The sequence below is a fragment of the Lissotriton helveticus genome, chromosome 5_1 (genome assembly GCF_964261635.1).
Source record: "Lissotriton helveticus chromosome 5_1, aLisHel1.1, whole genome shotgun sequence".
Lineage (NCBI taxonomy): Eukaryota > Metazoa > Chordata > Amphibia > Caudata > Salamandridae > Lissotriton > Lissotriton helveticus.
The window spans coordinates 1,991,343,412-1,991,362,302 of NC_136065.1; the positions used below are offsets into that span (position 1 = coordinate 1,991,343,412).

The 18,891-nt window shown below is 48.3% G+C and overlaps 1 protein-coding gene and 2 non-coding genes across 8 annotated transcripts in view; 2 read left to right on the forward strand and 1 right to left on the reverse strand.

Moving 5' to 3' along the window:
• Nucleotides 1–200: 200 nt before the first annotated feature.
• TRNAK-CUU (transfer RNA lysine (anticodon CUU)) lies at nt 201–273 on the forward strand. The gene has a single exon. It is a non-coding gene; the product is annotated as a tRNA-Lys (tRNA).
• Nucleotides 274–657: 384 nt separating this feature from the next.
• Nucleotides 658–767, reverse strand: TRNAL-CAA (transfer RNA leucine (anticodon CAA)). The gene is made up of 2 exons: nt 730–767; nt 658–703 (listed from the first exon to the last, which is right to left on the reverse strand). It is a non-coding gene; the product is annotated as a tRNA-Leu (tRNA).
• A 978-nt stretch (nt 768–1,745) lies between these two features.
• The window catches only part of LOC144756143 (uncharacterized), a 435,391-nt gene continuing 418,245 nt past the window's right edge, over nt 1,746–18,891 (forward strand). For 3 of the 6 annotated variants that reach the window (XM_078645710.1, XM_078645717.1, XM_078645716.1), the window contains exon 1: nt 1,811–1,926. The gene's annotated coding sequence lies outside the window, so the exon portion shown is untranslated. Of the gene's footprint in view, nt 1,927–18,891 lie in introns of all 6 variants that reach the window. The other 3 variants (XM_078645718.1, XM_078645715.1, XM_078645713.1) reach the window with 2 other exon arrangements.

Consider the following 18,891-nt stretch of genomic DNA (forward strand, 5'->3'; position numbering starts at 1 on the left):
TGTTACAATGGTGTTAACTTGAGGACAGAAATAGAAACCTATATGAGGGTAAATACATAAACACATGTTTATGTTTATATGTAACGGGTCACCAGGCGCTCTATAAATCGCTAAATAATAAACATGGATAACAACCGTAACAGGAGCAACACCACAGAATACTTACTCAATTAAAAAGATATGTTTCTCCACTCCCATCAGCCCGGCTAGCTCAGTCGGTAGAGCATGAGACTCTTAATCTCAGGGTCGTGGGTTCGAGCCCCACGTTGGGCGATAGATTTTCTTTTTTTTTTGTACTGCTTACACTTAGATAAGGTGTATGGGGCATTCACAAAAACACATAGCTCATGGACTTGAATTTTATCATTCTAAAGCCCCTCCGGTCCACAGCTCGCCTGGAGCAGAACAGCCCAGAACACTATATATTTAGCTTCTAAGCGCCACTGGAACAGTGGAACCCACCAATCAGAGCCTCGAGTTTAGTTCCAACTTCTGCGATGTGTCCGTTGATTGAACCCTGGATGTCGGGGTGGAGTATCAAGGAAATAAATCTCTTTAGTCTGCCATCTGTCTGCTCCCTGAAATGTACTCTCACAGTCCATTCGAATGGTAAGTAAACTGGAGGTATCGAAATATAAATATGACACAAAAAGTTATTGTCAGAAGTGGGATTTGAACCCACGCCTCCAATCGGAGACCAGAACACCCAGCTGGTGGGAAGAGTCAGCTCTTGAGTCTGGCGCCTTAGACCGCTCGGCCATCCTGACATGTGAGGGGAGGAGTCCGCGTTTGCCTTACGAACCTACAATGCCAACGATTGTACAATGGTTATCTGAAGTGGATGTTTTATAGCTCAATTAAGAACACACTTCTTCCCATATCCACTCGTATATTCCCATAATCCTACACGTCCTTCGCAAAACTCCCCGATGAGATACAAAGTCATAAAATATAAAAATACTAATTAAACGCACGACCGGTCTCTGCCCGTGGGGGTAAAATGCTACAAATTACGTATCGATATCTGTGCTTAGTTTTAGAGTCCTACAACTATTGGTTCGTATTTAGTCGTCAAAGAGAAAAAACATCCGGTTAAATGTATTGGACCGGGACACTGTTACTACCAAATTACAAACTGATCGGCCCCAGCAGAAGTAAGAACACAAGAAATAATTTTTTAGCAAAAACATCAACGAGAAGCAATCCTAATACGGATGACACATAGCGAGCTCGCCGCTCTTTTCATTTTCGCAGCCACTTGTGGCAAATGACAATACGCGACACCACGTTCGAAGATGGCGGACGCACAAGAAACACTGCGAGACAGTCACAGAGAGAGCGTTTCCGGAGCAGATTGGGACAGAATCGACACCGATAGTCTGAGCGACTCGCTAAGAAGCGGGACCAGACATAAAGAAAGGACGAGGTACCTCGGCTACGGGCAGGCGAATGAGTTGTCCATTTTAATAATGGTAAATATTCGTTGAATCCTAAGGAAAGACTTGCGACATGAGGCAAAATCAAAATGCTTTACTGATTTACTTTGTACCTTATTTTCTGGATGTGAAATTATAATATAAATAACGCATTCCAATAATAAAACATACTTTGTAGTACACACGCTGTCTACATTATTCCTACTGTTAGGCTGTACTTTGTAACCGAATTCTGCCACAACTACGGTTTCAAAGCGCTAACACATTACGAGATTCTCGTTTTCGCACTATACAGAAAGGCGGCTTCTTACATTCACGCATGGTTGCTCTTTCCGCTTTAGCGCCCCGGCATGTCCCGCCCCGCCCAGTAAAGCACAGTTCCCCAAACCCACCTTTGGTGGTGTTGCCGCGGGGCTGGCTGTGCCTGTGCACCATTTCGTTACCGCAGGAAAAGTGGCTCTGGTGGTACCCCCTCGGGCGAGAGCCCAAGGTAAGGCAAGTTACCCTCGCGTTCAAGAGTAGGACCCCACCCATAATGTTACACACCCTAGAAGGCTACGAAAATAACTTTTTAGAAAGACACACGGACTCAAAATTTCATGACCCTTAAATGCATAGGTGCACCACACGAGCCTGAGCCTTAAAAAGTTCTAGAGGGGAGTTTTCCGCCTGACGTTAAACCGCTGCTCTAATTTGAACGGTACATTATACTGTACATTTCATGATCGGATTGTGAAACGCTCGTGGGGTCTTCCAGACTAGGTTATATTCATTACAATGTACAACAAGCCAATAGTCCGGCCTTGTTGTAGGTATGATGTTACTTGTTGTATTATATCTGGATGCAATGACAGAAACAGCAAAATACAAGTCGGGCGGCACACTGTGTTAAGCACAGATTTTTAGTTTGTTTAAAATGCTTTTCACTTGGAACTTTAAACACGTTGCGTGAGGTAAAAAGCATAAGCCTAAAACAGTCCTTACAGTTGTGTAGAGTTTCAGCAGTTGTTGCACACCACATGTTCTGTCAACATGTTTTATTACTTCAGAGCACAAAGGCACCGCAGTGTTCAATCCGATCTATGTGCTTTTGAGTGAGGAGGCTGCTGTGTGCCGTTTACCTCAATCCGTTGTGTGACAGGCCCCTTGCACCCCAGCTTTGATGAGAGTGGGTGTGATTCCAGTGAAACAGTACCCGAAGACTGTAAATCTTACATGGCTCAACAATCTCTCGTACCCCAACATGGACATGCTGGTGCCCCCGGGATTCGTTTTCATTTTCAACACGAAAAGCAGCTCTAGCTTTCAGAAATGCGAGACCAATTGCATTGCAAATGCTTGTTTTTAAAGCCATGTTGCACAGCAGTCCAGTCTGCTGTGCAGGATTGCTAAAAAACATTGGTCAAGTCAATAGGTCCCATAGGCGAGCCCTATTGGCTTTGCCAATGTTCGATATGTTCTTGCTTTCACTGGTACAGTTACAGAAAACATCTAAGACCTTAGAGAAAAATGTCCTCGCCTTCAGCTGTTAATTGTTTTAATTTTATATAGTAGGCTATGGCAGGCAACAGTTCTCTGCTAGTCACCACATTTCCCCATATGGTTCCTAGTGAGTGGCCAGTAGTGGTGCCCATGCTACTTAATGACTAGAGACAAAACATGTCACTTTACATGTTCTGCTCTCACCCCTCTGGCTGCGGATTTTACAGGCTTTCGAAGTTGCAGTTTTCAGTGCTCATAGAATGCAACACTACGCCTCATGCAGCATAAAATGCTTGCAATATTTGATCACCACTACCCTAATGCTGTCTTTTCCTTGTCATACTTGAATAACAGTGTGCCCTAGCACTGCTTTTCAAAGAATGTCGTTTGGTGCTTAGATCGGCATGCAGTGCTCTCGTAAATCTGATGTGTGGTATACAAATGTAGTACTAGTCCTTTCACTATGTAGTCTTAGAGCGTCAATATGCTATAAAAACTTTAGCAAAGCCATTAGCTTTGTTCTTAATGTGGTAAAACATGCGAACAGCACTTGTCTGTGTTTGCTCGTTAGTACATTAAAGCAGATTTTCTGACTTTGCCAGTGCCTGTTTTATTCGTGTGGGCAGAGAATCATTCTATGAACTAAATGCATGAAAGGTGGTCACACCTGACCAGCCACTGGTGGGTTTTGTGCTATCCTCAGGACATGCTGGGTTCACAGCTCCAGCTATGCATCATTTTCTCCTTCAGCAAGTTCTAGTGAGGCTGGTGTTTCTCTTATGTGTATTCCACCCTGTGACAAATATGCATATTCTCCACACGGATGTGGTATATGGATTAACTGCCTGTTTTTTCCGTAGTTTTGGTCAAGTGCTATTGGGTTTGCATAGGAGCAAAGAGTTTATTATCTCTGTGTGGCTTGGATTGTTTATATCTGCATACATTTCATGATATTCCATCCTTCTACTATTTAGCTCTGCCATACTCTTTCAGATGGTTTAAAAGATGCTCTGTTGCAGCTGGCGACGAGGATGTTTTACCATTACAGGTCAAGTTTGCGCTCTATAAAACAATAACATAAAAATAAATAAATAAAATTATGTCAGCCAAGGAATTAATAAACCAAATCGTCATAGCAATTCTGGCTGTATACAGAATTGATGGAATTATCCCATGCCACCTCTAGTGGTAAAATATCATCTTTTTTTTAAACACCTTTCATAGAAAGTGCAGCAAACTTAACTTAAGGTGCCAAACATTCTCCTGACAACAAATAAGCAAAAGAGTAGGCCCTCACCCACACCCCAAACTGTCACAGAAGGGCAATTTTTTTTGTTGAGTTTTATATAGCGCAAACTAGACCCGAAGATATCGGGTATCAGAGCGCTTAACATGAGCACCAGTTTCGTTAAACAAGGACACATTCAGTTTTGTTAGGCACGGGGAGATTAAGTGATTTGCCAAGAATCACAGGATGTTGAGTGTTGTTGGCGAGACTCGAACCTGGTTCCCCGCTTTGAGGTCGACCGCTCTAGCCATAAGGCTACATCCTCTCCCATACGCACCACATATCGAAAAGATCACTGTTATGGTTACAATGATGCTGTTGGATCTTTCACAATGTCATCATCTGTGCCAGGGAGTCGCAGCCCCCTTCTAAAGAGGAATATCCTAGTGTCTTAATCATCCACTCCCCACCTTGTGGAACTTGTGTGGGCATCCCCTACTCGTATATGTGACCCTCTCGGATGCCATGTACAGATCCATCCCTCTTTTCCACTCCGTCAATGTCGGGGCCTTGGGTACACCCCAGTGTCTTGCCACATTGCGCTTAGCCACCACCAACCCCAAATTGCCGAACAAGAGCTAAGCCCTAGGAATCTCGACATGTCCTGGTATTTACAACAGAACATACTTGGTGTCAAGGAGGATGGCTTCACCAATCACTGAAGTCTGTTCTCTCACCACCTGCGCCCAGTATCCATGGACAACCGGGCAGCTCCAATGTGTGTGAATGTCGCTCCCTTCCACCCCCACATCGGGGGCAGCTCAGGGAGGATGCCCGACCCACGTGATGTAGTCTTACTCTATCATAATACACTAAATGCAGAATTTTCAATTGTATTACACAAAGGCGAGATTTTATTCCCACCACCCACGGGTGCATCAAAGCCGCCTTCAAGTCAACATCTTTTAGGTCTTCCTCCTCCAGACCCCATCTCTCCCTGAGCTCGAGCTACCTATCATGCTTATGGTTATTAAGTGTTTTATATGTAGCAGATATGCCTTTGGAAGACAACTTCTCTCTTAGAAGTCGCCCCTCGAATAGGGAGGATTCTAGCAGATCCTATGGCGCTATGTCCTCCACCCTCCAGGCATGGCACCGCTGGGAATATTTCAGAAATTGGTTGGTGTACACAGAGTATTCCCGTCGTAGTGATGCAAACGGTACTCACTCACCATTTTCAAGGAGGTCCCCCCACTCTTGAGATCCCCAAGAGGTCCTAGGCTCCAAACCCTTTTTTCAATCTCTTCGACCACATTCCCTCCCAGAGTGGCTTCTCTCTGGTCAACTTGCCTGCCCATCCTATTCATCCAGTAGCTTTCCGCCAGACCTCTATCGCCACTTGCATCGCTGGCAGCAGTCGCCACACTCCCTTCCCCCCCATAGAGGAAGTGAAGACAAGAGCAAGCAATTGATTGGCTACATTCCAGCCTATGGGGGGAATGATCCTGGGGTGTGAACAGCCAGTTGTTCACCGCCACTAGATGAGTCGCCCAGTAATAGGACAGAACGCCCAGAAGAGCAAAACCCCCATTGTACGGATTACGTTAAAGAGTGAAGAGGGCTGTTCTCGAGTGCTTGCCAATCCACAGCAGGGAGCGGATATCCGTTTCCAACTCGGTGAACACCACCTCGGAGAGCAGATGATCGGTGTTTTGCATGGCATACAGGAGTTTAGGGGGCGTGATCTTCTTAAAAATGGCTGCATTCATTATCAGTGTGAGGCAAAACGTCATCCTTAAGTTGAATCATCACTTGGTACTCACAATAATGTTTAATAAAAGAATCAATTTGCTCTGTTGCATCTGGCTAGCAGACTGTATCTTTGGCAGATAGCCTTGTGTTGAATCCCTAGTACCTTGTGCATAAGATGCATAGTCTTCCTTTCTGGTCTTAATATTGTTCTCACCGAAATATATTCCTTTGCCTTGCATATCATGTTTTGGAACTCGTAAATGTCTTTCAGGTGGCCTCTCAGCCAAATTCAACCTAATTGCCAATGGTGCAAATAAAACCTCACCAAAAAAACACTTTTAAAAGAACTGCCATCTCAACCACTAGCATGCCTGGATTATTTCTCAAGTTTTTCCTTCCTGCACTCTCCAAGATAGTTACCAATAAGTTGTGATTGGTGTAACTTCAGTATTGCTCAAATAAGTCCCATATGGCTTGTCACATTTGATAACAATAACACCATTTCCTTTCATTCAACTTGATACCATAAGCAATTCTTTCTGAACTGTTTTGTTACAGCATTGTAGAAAAGGTTTGCGAGAACAACTCTATAGTCTACAGATGGATACTGTGGACTCTGGTTTGGACCTCAGTCAAAAGAAGTAATCCCCCTTGGGTAACTTAAAACACCATAGCACATACACTCAAGTACATAAAACATATCACCATAACATAATACGACCACCATCAAAGGGCAAAGTGTTAAACAATTACGATTACAAATATTTTATTAAAAATAACCAAACAGAAGATATTTTTCATCAAATATATTTTTTATAAATCAAAATAAAATATACATAACTATAATGCAAGAAAAAGTTAAAAACTGACAAATCAGAGAATCGGCAAGAAAAATATTCCTAATCATGGAAAAGGCAATATCATCAGATCAAGATCATTTGTCAAACATTTGATTTTTGCGCACATAATTTAGTAATTACAACAAATGTCTCAACAGTCTCGAATGTGCATTTTTTTAAAGAACACCTTGGATATAGAAAAGGTACTTGTATGCTGGCATTCATTATTGGGGCCAACATTGGGATTTATGCATGACTGTGCCTGTGTATATGTGTGTGTATGCAGTACCAGGGCATAGATAATGTCCAGAATCCAAGTGAGGTATGCATAGACTATGTCCACTGTAAGGTTAATCCTGCCTTTCTAATTCAGTTTTCTAAAAGGTTTCTAATTGTGGTTATTTATTGATATAAGCTAATAGTATGTTCTCCGTATGAAAGCGGGTATGTGTTGTTTGAGGGTGCGAGATATCACTTTTGTCCTGAAGAAGGTGGCGTTTAAACAATAACATCCACCGAAACGCTTCGATGCTCAATGGGAAAAAAGGCACATTCGAGATTGTTGAAACATTTGTTGTAATTACTAAATTATGTGCACAAAAATCAAATATTTGACAAATGATCTTGATCTGATGATTTTGCCTTTTGTATGATTAGCAATATTTTTCTTGCAGATTCTCCCGATATTGCACTGATTTGTCAGTTTTTACCTTTTTCTTGCATTATATGTTAAGTATGATGTTTTATTTTGATAAACATTTTTTAATACTTGATGGAAAATATCTTCTGTGTGTGACCACTTGTGTGGTTATTTTTAATATATTTGTTATCTTAATTGCTTCACACTTGGCCCTTTGGTGGTGGTGATATGTTTGTGCTTGAGTGTTTGTGCTATGGTGTTTTAAGTTACCCAAGGGGGATTACTTCTTTTGACTGAGGTCTATTTGGTGCCCTACTCCTTTGGTGTTAAAGGGGACCCTCTCATTTATGTGAGACTCTGGTTTAGAGCCATCTTCTATAGTTTAAAAGTGAGAAAAGCGCATGCAACTCAACTGCAGCTGATTGTTAGTTCTGTGGTTTATAACCTCTATAACAACTCCTACAAAGGTTTACTCACATTGTCTCTGCTTGTCATAACTTAGCCCCTACTTTTATATCTTTTGTACTGTAACATTTCCAACTAACGTTTTATAAAACTCTCTTGTGAGGGTTGATCTTCTCTACATATATCGCACAACCTCGGATCTAACAATTTTCAGTTTACTTTAGCGTCGCTTCCTAATCGTAATTCTCCTGTTATGTCAATCAATCATTTGTAAAGCATACTACATACCCGCGAGGGTCTCAAGACGCTACTGATCGAACAGCCAGGTCTTGAGCATCCTCCTGAAGATCAGCAGGTCTTGGGTCTGTCGTAGGCTCACTGGTAGGATGTTCCATGTCTTGGCGGCGAGGTGGGAGAAGGATCTCCTGCAGGTGGTTATGTTATGTTACGGATATTTATTAAGCACGCGATTACCCAGGGGTGTCCTGGCGCTAGTTACCTATCCGTCGTACAAGAGTGGCACAGTTACTTATCAAAAGACCATGTTTTCAGACCCTTCCTCAAGGCCAACAAGTCTGTTGCGTTTCTAAGATGAACCGGGAGGTCGTTCCATGCTTTGGCTGCCCCAAAAATGAAGCCTCGGTCACCCCACAACGCCTATTTTGTGGCTGGGACACTAACAAGCTTAGCTCCAAGCGAACGTAAATTTATTTTCGGTATGTACCAATTAAACTGTTTTTGTAAGTAGTCAGGTCCTACTCCTTGAAGTGCTTTAAAAACAATGCACAGGGATTTAAAACGTACTCTGTTCCTCGCCAGGAGCCAATGTAATTTTTAAATTCCTTTAGAGATTGGGGCAAACTTAGGTGTTCCCGTGAGTAGCCTTGCCGCCGCATTTTGTAGCCTTTGAAGTTTGTTCATAAAGCGTTCCTGAATGTTTAAATAGAGACCGTTGCAATAATCCAGCTTTGTCAGGACTAGTGCAGTAACCACCATCTGCCTGCTGTCAGCTGGCAAAAACAGAAGTATTTTTTTCACTGTTTTAAGAACATAAGCAGTTGAGGAAGAAACTGCATTTACTTGGTCCCCAAAATTCAGTCTCTGGTCTACTATTACTCCCAGGTTCTTCACTTTTTCCACGGGTATGGGGGGAGGGCCCATAGAAGACTGCCACCAATTTGGGGTCCAAAAACTGGCGTCATTCCCAAATAGCTTGACTTCCGTCTTGCCTGCATTCAGTTGTAGGCAATTCTTCACCATCCAGCTGCCCACAGATCCCATACAGTCCTGGAAATGCCTATCTATGCCAGCCTCCTGTCCTGGAAGCAGAGACACAACAATTTGGGTGTCATCCGCATAGGAGGTGAGACCAAAACCAAACGTGCTAATGATGGGAGCCAGAGATGAGCCATATTAATTAGACAATGTGGGGCTCAACGATGACACTTGAGGGACACCACATGTTAATACGAAGGGTTTTGATTGAAAGCCTCCCAGGGATACAATTTGTACTCTGTCTGGTAAAAATGACTGGAGTTTCCATGCTTTCCCTTGGACTCCACATGCCCCTAACCAGTCCATCAGTAGATCATGATGGACCGTATCAAAGGCTGCAGAGAGATCCAGTAGGATCAAGGCGGCCTTCCCACCTTGATCCACTGCCCTCCTGATCTCATCCGTGGCCTTGATGAGGGCTGACTCCGTAAAAAGTCCCTTTCTAAAACCATTCTGGGTGGGATCAAAGGTTTGTGATTCACGAAGAAAAGCACTAAGTTGTATGTTCATAGCTTTCTCCATAATTTTGGCCGTTAAAGGGAGCCTTGAGATCGGACAGAAGCTATTAAGGTCCTCGGAATCCAGACTGGGCTTTTTCAGGAGGGGCAGAATCGAAGCCACCTTCCATAGTTTGAGAAAGTATCCTGTTTCCATCATTGCATCAAAGATCGGCTGAAGTGTAAGGGTTACTGGTTCCATGGCTAGTTTGGCCACTTCAGCCGGGCATGGGTCATAAGGTGACCCCAAACTAACTGCTATGAGCAGGCTGCGAGTTTTGTCCAATAATAGTGGCTCAAACGTATCAAAAGTATAGGGGAACACCGTCAAAGGATTCTGTTTCTCTTTAGCTGTGTCCCACCCCACCCCACTGCGTCTGGCTTGTTAAACGCAGAAAAGATGGTCTCTACATTGTTCAGGAAGAATTTAGCTAAGTCCTCACAGAGCTCCTGACTCGACTGAACCGTAGCTGGGTGTGGTGAAGCCAAACTGGAAACAGTGCTAAAAATATCTTTTGTCGAGTTTTTTGCCAAGTCAATTTGGTTGTTGAAGAACCTTTGTTCGGTTTTGAACAGGAGTTGTTTATAGTTCACAAGGCTATTTTTATAGGCCATCTTCTCTGTTGCCATATATTCTTTCCTTCATCTCCGTTCGACTCGTTTACGTTTGAGTTTTTAATATGTTAGTTCAGCCGTGAACCATGGGGCGGAGGGGAGTGCTCTTCTGGGAAAGAAGGTTTTTACTGGAGCTATTTTGCCGCAAGCTTTCTCCAACCATTCTGTATATGCAATAGTCCCTACCTCCGGCCCCCCCAAACCTTTGGTCTGAGGTAGATTTAAGGAGAGTCTGAAAAGCATTACCATCCACTTTGTTCCAAGCTCTGACTTCTACCTGCCTCTTAAAGCGTGCCCCACTTACGTGCTGGTCCCTTAGAGAGATCTCAGATAGAACAGCAGCGTGGTCTGTCCAAACAAGAGACAGTACCTCAGTAAATCGGAGACCCAAGTGGTTTGAGAAGATCCCATCCAGGGTATGTCCCATCACATGAGTTGGGCCAGTTACATGCTGCTGGAGGTCTACACTCTTCATCATGTCCATGAGGATCACTGTGTCTGGTTCCAAGGGAACCTCCAGATGATAGTTGAAATCCCCGAGGATAGTGTAAGCGTCTTTACAGATTCTATCTTCCAGCAGATTACTAATAGATGTATTAAAGGTATTCCTGGCTCCTGGTGGTCTATAAAGTAAGATACCTTTAAAGGTGTGGTGGTGTGATAGGGTGAGATTAAAGGATAGGGCATCACAAGCTGAGTTTGAGGCGGACCAAAAGACCGTCTTCATTGAGCTAGGGTAGATGACTGCCGGTCCACCCCCTTTCCTATGAGGCCTGTTCATGGTCTGGCATGAAAACTTGGTAGGAGTGACTTTCACCAGGTCTGGCCCTGACGCTTCGTCAGTCAAGGTTTCTGTAACAAAAACCAGTTTTATATCCCTGTCCTCAAGAAGCCTAGCACGTTCCATGCTGTGCTTGACCAATGATCTAGAATTCAGCAGGGTGCAGTGAAAGCCAGCATTTCATGCCCCACAGACACTCCCTGGGTGTCCATCTTATGCTTGATGGCTTGGTAATGGACCTTTGGGAAGATCACATTGCAATGCGGACAGGTCATTGAAAACAATATAGGCTTAATGTTAAGATCAAGGCACATACAATTTGAACCTTTGACCCCCGTGTTTAGATCAAGCAACACTGTTTTGGAGTATTTGATGATGAAGGTTTTAACTGGCAAGTACTTGCAGGGTTCCTGGCGCTGAGCGCTGGCCGGGCGCAGACGGGCTTGCCTTTGGCACGCCGGCGGCGCTCCCGCTGCGCACTCGCGCCAGCCTTGCTATTTATGCACATTGTCATTCAACTTTCATCACTTCACTCTATACATATCAAGCCAGTTATGATGTGTCTTTGTCATGTGTAGCAGGATTATTGCCTCATCTCTGCAGAATCAGCCTAGAGAGAAATGCTTTGTGTACATAGTGGCAAGGCTTCATTCAATATAGGTATATAATGGTATATGAATTTACCAAGCATGTGTTTATCATAAATTATCATGGTGCAATCAGTGTGCGTAGGGCTCAGTAGTGAGCCTCAAACATGAAAGGAAATAGCCTGATCTTGGTGTGTTTTGGAAGGAGCACTTGTCCACTGTTACCACATTGGGTAAAGGAATAATTTCACAAGTGAGAGATCAGTGCATGGAAGAATCCTGGCTATGAATTGGCTTTTCTAGTTTTGTGGGTATTTAGTTGTAATATGTTGGATGACATCACAATAATGGAGTGGAGATTGTGCTGAGGTTTTGACAAAGGAACATTTTATCTTCAATTCCTTATCCGGTAGTGCAAAATTGGTTTTTAAGTAAATTTAGACACTGGCAGCCATTGATGTGCCAGATGTGTTTGGGAGAAGGTAGGTCAAGGAGAAGATGGGGCGCAGAAGTTGTCACTCTCCAAAGTCAATGTAGTCCAAATATACTTTGTTTACTTCAAGCTTTAAAACGAGAATCCCCACACCCATTGAAAATTAGGAAATAATTTCTGAATGTTCAGAGATGTAAATAGCCCTCTTTAGTGAATGCCAAATGATGTGGTTCGCATAACGCTCTTGATTAAATGAAGCACCTACGTTTTTGGCCGAGATGGCGAGCTAGACCTGTTGCCGAGGGAAGATGGCTGAGTACGGATTTTCAAAGAATTCGTTTGGGACCAGACGTGTAAAGCTCTATTTTAGAAGGATTACGTTTTGAGCAATCTAAACACAAATAGGAGAAAATTGTTCTATTACCAGATTCCAGGCTTCTTGAATGATATAGCTAGAGATCAGTCAGACTAAGAGTTTCGTATCAGATGACAATACACTTGAACAAAGAAAGTAGATAAAAGAGATGGAGCTGCATGTTGTAGGAAGGAAGTGAGATGTGTATGAAGCTGGTGAGACCAATGAACAGCTGAAGGGCAGGAAACCCTTCCACGGCTTTTCCTCTTTAACCTGCCTCTTTTATTCTGTCCATTAGAATTAGAATGGACCAATTAGATCAGAATTAGAATGGCCCAATCAAGGAATATTGTACTGTAGAACTGTTTAGACGTAAAAGAAAGCAGTTTATTCTAAGCTTAAGCAGAGCAGCTTAACATCCACCAAACTGAACTCTAAATGCCCACATCCAACCATTCACATTCTACCACCAACATTCCACCCCCAACATTCTACACAATGAAGAAATCCAAGCCCATTATAGCTGTAACTGACGCAGCATACCTTTCCCCGCAAATACAAACAAAAAGCCTAAAAGTACTACTACAATAAAATGAATGCTTTGAGCAATGAATATAACGTTGTGTATAAGAAGCTCATATAAATAATTTACAACTATGAAAATTCAAGGCCATAACGTTTTGCACCTGTCCCCGAAGTGAAAAATAACCACAATCAATACTGTACAAAATCCCTTAATTTCACTGTAACTCTTTGCTCTCCCACTCCTATGAACTTCATTGCTATTTTTACTAGCTACCAACACCTCTCTAGCACGTAGATGGTAATATTCCCTTCACATGCCTACTTGTCCCATGAATGACATCACTAGACACTTGAGATCCATTCATATTTTCAAAATTCTCCATAGAATTATCATCACATTCTTCACTCACATCAAAATATGAACCATCTACACTACCACCATATGACTTTTGGCTAGTCTTCAACTCCCCTCTAAACAAAGAAATTCTCCTGAGGTTCCATATTGTGCCACCTGCCACTCTTACTGCTTTCCTGAACACTTTCACTACTCTTATGGAATCAAGACCTCTTAGCAAACCTTGTATTTGACTTAGCGGCTATTTTCACTCTCACAAAATCATCAATTTTCAATCTAGAGTTTACAAATGTTGACTTAGAGCTCCTAGCTCTCATTTTCTTCTGATAAATCTCCACTCGCTTCCTGATCTTGATTTTTTTTTTTCATCCTTCATCAACATTCTTCCCTCTCAACCACCAAGGCATCAACTTTAAACCAGGTTTCTTTCCTCTCATACAAAGATAACCCAAAAACCAGATTAGGTGACGTCCTGTATGTCACCAAAGTAGCCTGTAAAGCTTTCATCCAAGGCAATCCACTTTTCATAGCCAGTTGAAGAGATTCCTTAATAACTCTATTGACCCGTTCCACTTGACCACTGGCTTGAGGGTGATAATTTAACACACTTTATGTGAAATACCCCACCTTGTCAAAATATGTCCAATTATTTGCTCACAAATTGGGGCCCATTGTCCGTCACTAACTCCTCTGGTATCCCTTCTCAACAAAAAACATCATCCAGAAACTATAACATGATTGGTAGTTATCCATCACCATTTTCAGTTGCAGCCATTTTGTAAAATTGTCAGTTATCACAATAGTACACGCCTCCGTATTTGGCAAAATCCCAAACAGACCTATAACCTCAATTCCTAGCCACCTCCAAGGTCCTTTAGCATACTCAATGGGACTCATATCCACCACACAAGCCTTAGCTGCCTTATCATTACATGCACACTGTTTGCATTCTCCTGGCATTCTTCTGGCGGACGTGGTGGTGGTGGCGGACGTGGTGGTGGTGGCGGACGTGGTGGTGGTGGCGGACGTGGTGGTGGTGGCAGACGTGGTGGTGGTGGCGGACGTAGTGGTGGTGGCGGACGTAGTGGTGGTGGCGGACGTGGTGGTGGTGGCGGACGTGGTGGTGGTGGCGGACGTGGTGGTGGTGGCGGACGTGGTGGTGGTGGCGGACGTGGTGGTGGTGGCGGACGTGGTGGTGGTGGCGGACGTGGTGGTGGTGGCGGACGTGGTGGTGGTGGCGGACGTGGTGGTGATGGCGGACGTGGTGGTGATGGCTGACGTGGTGGTGATGGCGGATGTGGTGGCGGACGTGGTGGTGGTGGCGGACGTGGTGGTGGTGGCGGACGTGGTGGTGGTGGCGGACGTGGTGGCGGACGTGGTGGCGGGCGTGGTGGCGGACGTGGTGGCGGCGGTGGACGTGGCGGTGGTGGACGTGGTGGCCGTGGACGTGGTGGCCGTGGACGTGGTGGCCGTGGACGTGGTGGCGGTGGACGTGGTGGCGGTGGACGTGGTGGCGGTGGACGTGGTGACGGTGCATGACGTGGTGGTGACGGTGGACGACGTGGTGGTGGTGGACGACGTGGTGGTGGTGGTGGACGACGTGGTGGTGGTGGTGGACGACGTGGTGGTGGTGGTGGACGACATGGTGGTGGTGGTGGACGACGTGGTGGTGGTGGTGGACGATGTTGTGGTGGTGGTGGACGACGTGGTGGTGGACGACGTGGTGGGGGTGGACGTGGTGGAAGTGGTGGTGGTGGATGTTGTGATGGTGGTGGTGGTGGACATGGTGGTGGTGATGGACGTGGTGGTGGTGGTGGTGGTGATGGACGTGGTGGTGGTGATGGACATGGTGGTGGTGGACATGGTGGTGGTGGACGTGGTGGTGATGGGCGTGGTGGACGTGGTGGTGGTGGACATGGTGATGGTGAACGTTGTGATGGTGGACGTGGTGATGGTGGACGTGGTGATGGTGGACGTGGTGATGGTGGACGTGGTGGTGCTGGACGTGGTGCTGGACGTGGTGGAGGACGTGGTGGATGTAGTGGTGGGTGGTGGACTTGGTGGTGTACGTGGTGGTGGTGGAGGACGTGGTGATGACGTGGTGGCGGACGTGGTGGTGATGGTGGATGTGGTGGCGGTGGACCTGGTGGCGGCGGACGTTGTGGCGGTGGACGTGGACGTGGTGACGGTGGATGACGTGGTGACGGTGGATGACGTGGTGGACGACGTGGTGGTGGTGGTGGACGACGTGGTGGTGGTGGACGACGTGGTGGTGGTGGACGACGTGGTGGTGGTGGACGACGTGGTGGTGGTGGACGACGTGGTGGTGGTGGACGACGTGGTGGTGGTGGTGGACGACGTGGTGGTGGTGGTGGACGACGTGGTGGTGGTGGACGACGTGGTGGTGGTGGACGACGTGGTGGTGGTGGACGACGTGGTGCTGGTGGACGTGGTGCTGGTGGACGTGGTGCTGGTGGACGTGGTGCTGGTGGACGTGGTGCTGGTGGACGTGGTGCTGGTGGACGTGGTGCTGGTGGACGTGGTGCTGGTGGACGTGGTGCTGGTGGACGTGGTGCTGGTGGACGTGGTGCTGGTGGACGTGGTGCTGGTGGACGTGGTGGTGGACGTGGTGCTGGTGGTGGACGTGGTGCTGGTGGTGGACGTGGTGGTGGTGGTGGACGTGGTGGTGGTGGTGGACGTGGTGGTGGTGGTGGACGTGGTGGTGATGGAGCTGGAGGTGGTGGTGTTGGTGATGGAGGTGGTGTTGGTGGACGTGGTGCTGGTGGACGTGGTACTGGTGGACGTGGTGCTGGTGGACGTGGTGCTGGTGGACGTGGTGCTGGTGGACGTGGTGCTGGTGGACGTGGTGCTGGTGGACGTGGTGGCGGCGGACGTGGTGGCGGCGGACGTGGTGGCGGCGGACGTGGTGGCGGCGGACGTGGTGGCGGCGGACGTGGTGGCGGCGGACGTGGTGGCGGCGGACGTGGTGGTGGCGGACGTGGTGGTGGCGGACGTGGTGGTGGCGGACGTGGTGGTGGCGGACGTGGTGGTGGCGGACGTGGTGGTGGCGGACGTGGTGGTGGCGGACGTGGTGCTGGTGGACGTGGTGCAGGTGGACATTGGGGTGGTGGTGGGCGTGGTGGTGATGGAGGATGTGGTGGTGGACGTGGTGGACGTGGTGGTGGACGTGGTGGTGGTGGTGGTGTACGTGGTGGTGGTGGACGTGGTGGTGGTGGTGGACGTGGACGTGGTGGTGGTGGTGGTGGACGTGGTGGTGGTGGTGGTGGTGGATGTGGTGATGATGGTGGATGTGGTGGATGTGGTGGTGATGGTGGATGTAGTGGTGGACGTGGTGGTGGTGGACGTGGTGGACGTGGTGGTGGTGGTGGATGTAGTGGTGGACGTGGTGGTGGATGTAGTGGTGGACGTGGTGGTGGTGGACGTTGGGGTGGTGGTGATGGAGGACGTGGTGGTGGACGTGGTGGTGGTGGACGTGGTGGTGGTGGACGTGGTGGTGGTGGTGGACGTGGTGGTGGTGGTGGACGTGGTGGTGGTGGTGGACGTGGTGGTGGTGGTGGTGGACGTGGTGGTGGTGGTGGTGGACGTGGTGGTGGTGGTGGTGGACGTGGTGGATGTGGTGGTGATGGTGGATGTAGTGGTGAACGTGGTGGTGGTGGACGTGGTGGTGGTGGACGTGGTGGTGGTGGTGGATGTGGTGGTGGTGAAGAACGTGGTGGTGGTGAAGGACGTGGTGGTGGTGAAGGACGTGGTGGTGGTGAAGGACGTGGTGGTGGTGAAGGACGTGGTGGTGGTGAAGGACGTGGTGGTGGTGAAGGACGTGGTGGTGGTGAAGGACGTGGTGGTGGGGAAGGACGTGGTGGTGGGGAAGGACGTGGTGGTGGGGAAGGACGTGGTGGTGGGGAAGGACGTGGTGGTGGTGAAGGACGTGGTGGTGGTGAAGGACGTGGTGGTGGTGAAGGACGTGGTGGTGGTGACGGACGTGGTGGTGGTGACGGACGTGGTGGTGGTGACGGACGTGGTGGTGGTGACGGACGTGGTGGTGGTGACGGACGTGGTGGTGGTGACGGACGTGGTGGTGGTGACGGACGTGGTGGTGGTGACGGACGTGGTGGTGGTGACGGACGTGGTGGTGGTGACGGACGTGGTGGTGGTGACGGACGTGGTGGTGGTGACGGACGTGGTGGTGGTGACGGACGTGGTGGTGGTGACGGACGTGGTGGTGGTGACGTGGTGGTGGTGGACGTGGTGGTGGTGGACGTGGTGGTGGACGTGGTGGTGGACGTGGTGGTGGACGTGGTGGTGGACGTGGTGGTGGATGTGGTGGTGGTGGACGTGGTGGTGGACGTGGTGGTGGACGTGGATGTAGTGATGGTGGACGTGGATGTAGTGATGGTGGACGTGGATGTAGTGATGGTGGACGTGGATGTAGTGATGGTGGACGTGGATGTAGTGATGGTGGACGTTGTGGTGGTGTTGGACGTTGTGGTGGTGTTGGACGTTGTGGTGGTGTTGGACGTTGTGGTGGGGTTGGACGTTGTGGTGGGGTTGGACGTTGTGGTGGGGTTGGACGTTGTGGTGGGGTTGGACGTTGTGGTGGGGTTGGACGTGGTGGTGGGGTTGGACGTGGTGGTGGTGATGGACGTGGTGGTGGTGGTGGACGTGGTGGTGGTGGACGTGGTGGTGGTGGACGTGGTGGTGGTGGACGTGGTGGTGGTGGACGTGGTGGTGGTGGACGTGGTGGTGGTGGATGTGGTGGTGGTGGACGTGGTGGTGGTGGACGTGGTTGTGGTGGACGTGGTGGTGGTGGACGTGGTGGTGGACGTGGTGGTGGTGGACGTGGTGGTGGACGTGGATGTAGTGATGGTGGACGTGGATGTAGTGATGGTGGACGTGGATGTAGTGATGGTGGACGTGGATGTAGTGATGGTGGACGTTGTGGTGTTGGACGTTGTGGTGGGGTTGGACGTGGTGGTGGTGATGGACGTGTTGGTGTTGGTGGTGGACGTGGTGGTGGACGTGGTGGTGGACATGGTGGTGGACGTGGTGGTGGACGTGGTGGTGGTGGTGATGGTGGACGTGGTGGTGATGGTGGACGTGGTGGTGATGGTGGACGTGGTGGTGGTGGTGGACGTGATGGGTGTGGTGGACGTGATGGGTGTGGTGGACGTGATGGGTGTGGTGGACGTGATGGGTGTGGTGGACGTGATGGGTGTGGTGGACGTGATGGGTGTGGTGGACGTGATGGGTGTGGTGGACGTGATGGACGTGATGGTTGTGGTGGACGTGATGGTTGTGGTGGACGTGATGGTTGTGGTGGACGTGATGGTTGTGGTGGACGTGATGGTGGTGGTGGACGTGGTGGTGGTGGTGGACGTGGTGGTGGTGGTGGACGTGGTGGTGGTGGTGGTGGACGTGGTGGTGGTGGTGGACGTGGTGGTGGTGGTGGACGTGGTGGTGGATGTAGTGGTGGTGGTGGAAGAAGTGGTGGACGTGGTGGTGGTGGACGTGGTGGTGGTGGACGTGGTGGTGGTGGACGTGGTGGTGGTGGACGTGGTGGTGGTGGACGTGGTGGTGGTGGACGTGGTGGTGGTGGACGTGGTGGTGGTGGACGTGGTGGTGGTGGACGTGGTTGTGGTGGACGTGGTTGTGGTGGACGTGGTGGTGG